Raw genomic sequence first — 4595 nt, forward strand, 5'->3', positions numbered from 1 at the left:
ATGGTGTATGCCGTCGATTTCTTTTAACTGTTTTGCCAAGCCAGTCATGGCTATGTTGAAAAGCGTGGGGGAGATGACTGACCCTTGAGGCATCCCTTTGTTTGGAGCAAGGAACTTCTCTGATCGGAGCTCTCCCAGGCCAATCGTTGCCGTTCTCATTGAAAGGAAGGCTTTGACGTAGCCGTAGACTCTCCTCCCGCAGTTCAGGTCGTTCATGCCCGTGAGGATAGCCTCGTGGCTTGCATTGTCAAAAGCCCCCTTGATATCCAATGCCATTGTTATATTCTCCCCGCTCCTGGGGACGTTCCCGATTACTTCTTCTTTGATTTGAAGCAGTACGTCTTGGGTCAATAATTTTGCTCTGAAGCCAAACATGGTTGTAGGGATACAGTTCATTGTCCTCCATATAGTGTTGTAGTCTCAGCGTCATCACTCGTTCGTACAGTTTTCCCAGGCACGATGTGAGCGAGATCGGTCTGAGGTTTTCAATTTTAGGAATCATGACCACCTGCGCATGCTTCTACTCCTCGGAGACGGTCTCAGCTTCCCAGTGTTTGTTGAGAAAGTCGGTTAATTCTGCGACTAACTCTTCGCTGACGTTGCGGATGAATGCGTTATTGATCTTCTCTGCACCCGCGGTCGTGTTTCTGGTTGTGTTTCGAATCGCTGCGTAGACCTCTTCTCGCGTGATGGGTCTGTCCGGGTTAACGTTTTCTCTTCCTCGGTAGCGCTCTGCGTAAGCTGCTGGGTTTGTGTCCCCGAAGCACATAACGCTTACCTTCTCCAGGAGTTCCGAGTCTGGTGTCTCGAACTGGTGGATGAACCGGTAGATGGTTTTGTTGTTTTCTGCCTTGGTCTTGGTCGGATCTGTGAGAGCCTTGAGGGTATGCCACGTCCTCGCTGTGTTCAAAGTTCCGTTGAGGGAGTCGCTGAATTGCTGCCAATTTTGCCTTGCCAATTGCGCCGCGTACTCCTCTGCTTTCGCTGTGACTTCTGCGATCTTTATCTTTAGCTTCCTGTTGTATTTTTGTTTCTTCCACCTCTTGGTGAGCCCGAGTCTAGCTTCCCACAGCTTGAGCAGTCTGGCGTGTGCCTCGGGCGTCCACGTAGTTCACGCGATTTCTTTGCTATACTTGCGCTGTTTTTCATTGAGCATTTTTCCCCACTAATCTATCAATTGGATCCCGTTGTCGGCGAGATTCCTATCGCATGTCTCTCGAAAAGCGCTCCAGTCCGTAATTTTTGCCGATCCCAGCTGACGCCTTAGCCTGTCCGCAGTTACTTGCGTCATGAGTATATAATGGTCACTACCCAGGTTCTCTAACAGGTTCTCCCACACTGCTTGTTCCGCTCCTCGTATGAACGTGAGGTCGGGGCAGGTGTCGGTACTAACGCTGTTTCCGATTCTGGTTGGAGTGTCTGGGTCTGTGAGGAGGTTGCAGTCGGTGTTCTCTGCTGCCTCCGCTAGCGTTTTGCCTTTTGGGTTTGCTGTTTGGTATCCCCAGCTTTTGTCCATGGCGTTAAAGTCTCCTAGGATGATTAGCGTGCTGTCTTTCGCTAGTTTGCGTGCGCCATAGAAAAGCTCGTAGAATTTTGCCTTCCTCTGTTTCGGGGGGCTGCATGCATTTACAATAAAGATACTGCCCCTCTTTCTTTTCTTCTTTGGTATAATTTCTACGATCACTATACTTATTAGAAACTTATTGTACTTAGTAGAACTTATTATAGAAATGACATATGACTGACATATATGTTGCAGTAGTTCAGATATCTGCAGATAAATATTACACAGATGTAGGATTTAATAGGCATATCTTTATATAAAACTGACGCACAATTAAAAGCCATATATGCTATATAGAATAAGTGCAATACAGCTATTTAACTAATATTGAACGGATCTGGTGATGTATGGCTTATAAGAAAAATCCCAGATATGGCTATAATGGTTGTCCCAGCAAACGCTATCCAAGCTGTTCAATTGAAAAGTAAATATTAAGGAAACACTGTGAAATACATTATTTTAAGACCTACGGTGTCCGGTCGTCAAACCACTGACGATCGAACACAGCAAGTTCTATAATTTTGTGTCCCACCGTGTTTTTTATGCTCTTTTTTTTTCCTTGAACCACTTGGGTAAAGCTAGTTGGAACACACGGTATAAAAAGCGCTTTGGATATGAACATATATGGTTTGTACTGAAGGCACTGGGCAGCGGGCATGGTGCTAGTGGATGAGAAGAAGACGACAAGGTGTGCTTGCTTCCCCGTTTCGAGATAGCACCGACCTGTTTTAAGCCTACCGCTGCAACCTAGAGCTAGTGCTGCTAGGCGAACACCCCCCGTTGCATTTGGTGGAGCTGCTGGGTTTCTCGTCAACATCCTGGAACTCCGCAGTCGGACGCTACTACCAGCTGTTCCAATGGATGAACCGGGACCGTCCCAGGCTGCTGCTCCCGTGCCCCCGGCCATCGTCTGCTCTGGTGTTATCCGCCAGCGCGATCCGGCTATATTTAGCGGCACAGACGACCACGACGTGGAAGACTGGCTCGCCGAATATGACCGTGTAAGCGCCTATAATAAGTGGGACGACCGCGCCAAGCTCCCAAATGTCATATTTTACTTGACTGACGTGGCCAACCTATGGTTCCGCAATCACGAAGCCGATTTTACCACCTGGTCGGCTTTCACGGCGACTTTGGCTGAGGTCTTCGGTCGTCCCGCAGTTCGCCGGCTTCGCGCTGAGCAGCGCTTGCGTGGTCGCGCTCAACGCCAGGACGAGACCTTCACCAGTTACATTGAAGACGTGCTCTCGCTCTGCCAGCGCGTCAACTCATCCATGGATGAAGCAGACAAGATCAAGCACGTCATGAAAGGCATCGATGAGCATGCCTTTCAAATGCTCGTCGCGAAGAGTCCCCGGACGATTGCCGAGCTCATACAGCTTTGCCAGCAGTACGACGAGCTGCGCAAGCAACGTGCATCAACACGCGCTGCTCAGCAGGACACTGCGGATCTCTCCCCGTTGGACTTCGGTCGCGACGCTGCCGACATCTCTGCTTTAATGCCGGCGATAAAGCAGTTCATCCGCCAGGAAGTCGCACGCCAACTCTCACTGGCGAATAGCGCACCCGAGCCGTCGACAACCCTGGCTCCTTCGCTTCGTCACGTCATTCAGACGCAAGTTGCCGCGGCGCTGCCATCTGCCCCTCCTCCGCAGCCTGCAGCTGGACCGCTAACGTACGCTGACGTTGTCGCGCGGCCTTGCACACCTCCGGCTCCTGATTCCTACCGGGCCACCGGCACCTTCCATGTACCGCCGCCACCTTCGCGTCCGATAGTCGTTCCTTACTCGGCTGCTGGAACCCCTGTCGTCAACCCGTGGCGAACACCTGATAACCGGCCAATATGTTATTCATGCCATTTTCCGGGCCACGTAGCACGATTCTGCCGCCGTCGCAGCCCCCGTTTACCTGACAGTGGGGGTGCCTCAAGCTACAGGCCTGCTCGACTTCCGCGTCAGGACCAATCTAACCTTCCTCCGGACACCTCTTACAGTCGCCTCCCCTTCGATTCACGCCGGTCGCCTTCCCCACGTCGCCGATCCATTTCCCCGATGGTTCGCCGACCCAGCCCAGCCCGAGAGGAAAACTAGCAGTCGCAGTTCCTGTGGCAAGAACTGCGTTTCCGTCGAACATTTCAAGGCCTCATTCTGCGCCGGCGAACGAAATTGAACTGTCCGTAGACGGCGTCACCGTACACGCACTTATCGACACCGGAGCCGCCGTTTCTATTATTAGTGAGAAGCTCTGCCGCAATTTGAACAAAGTGACCATTCCCCTTACCTCTCTTTCTCTGCGTACGGCAACCTCGCATCGCGTTCAGCCTTCAGCGTCGTGCACAGCCCGGGTTGTCATTCAAAGCGTTATGCATGTTATTGAATTTGTCGTCCTGCCTCGTTCCTCGCACGACGTTATTCTTGGTTGGAATTTCTTATCTGTAAATCAAGCTCTTATCGACTGCGCTCGTTGCGAACTTACGTTATCAGTGCCGTGTTTTGACCCTGACGACCATTATTCTCCTAAAGTTGTTGCCGCCTCTGACATCGATATTGCACCTTTCTCCGCCGCTCTGGTTCCTGTGTTATGTAGCTCTGCTGCGAACTCCTCTGTCCTTTTTACGCCGTCGACCACTTGTGCGCGCCGCCGGAACTTTCTTCCGTTTGCTGTCGTCACTTTTTGCGAAGGTTCTGCTGCCCTTTACGTGTGCAATCCGTCCGCCTGCCCATCATCCCTACTCCGTGACGAGTGCCTGGGTACCGCTGAAGCTTTCGATAGCATTCTTCCGGCCACCACGTTTGGTGATACGGCATCACTTCCGCTTTGTGCCGTAACTCCTCCCGCCGCGACCGATGCCCCTGTAGACGTCTTCGCTCGTGCCGTCGACGCAGAACTCACACCTGCGAAGCACGCCGTAATCATCAAGCTCCTCCAGCGTTTTCGTGCCTCATTTGACATTGGCCAACCATCCTTGGGCCGGGCGTCCGCAGTCGTTCACCGTATCGACACCGGCCAACAAACACCATTGCGCCAGCAT

Source organism: Dermacentor variabilis, chromosome 5 (genome assembly GCF_050947875.1).
Source record: "Dermacentor variabilis isolate Ectoservices chromosome 5, ASM5094787v1, whole genome shotgun sequence".
In the NCBI taxonomy this organism is placed as follows: domain Eukaryota; kingdom Metazoa; phylum Arthropoda; class Arachnida; order Ixodida; family Ixodidae; genus Dermacentor; species Dermacentor variabilis.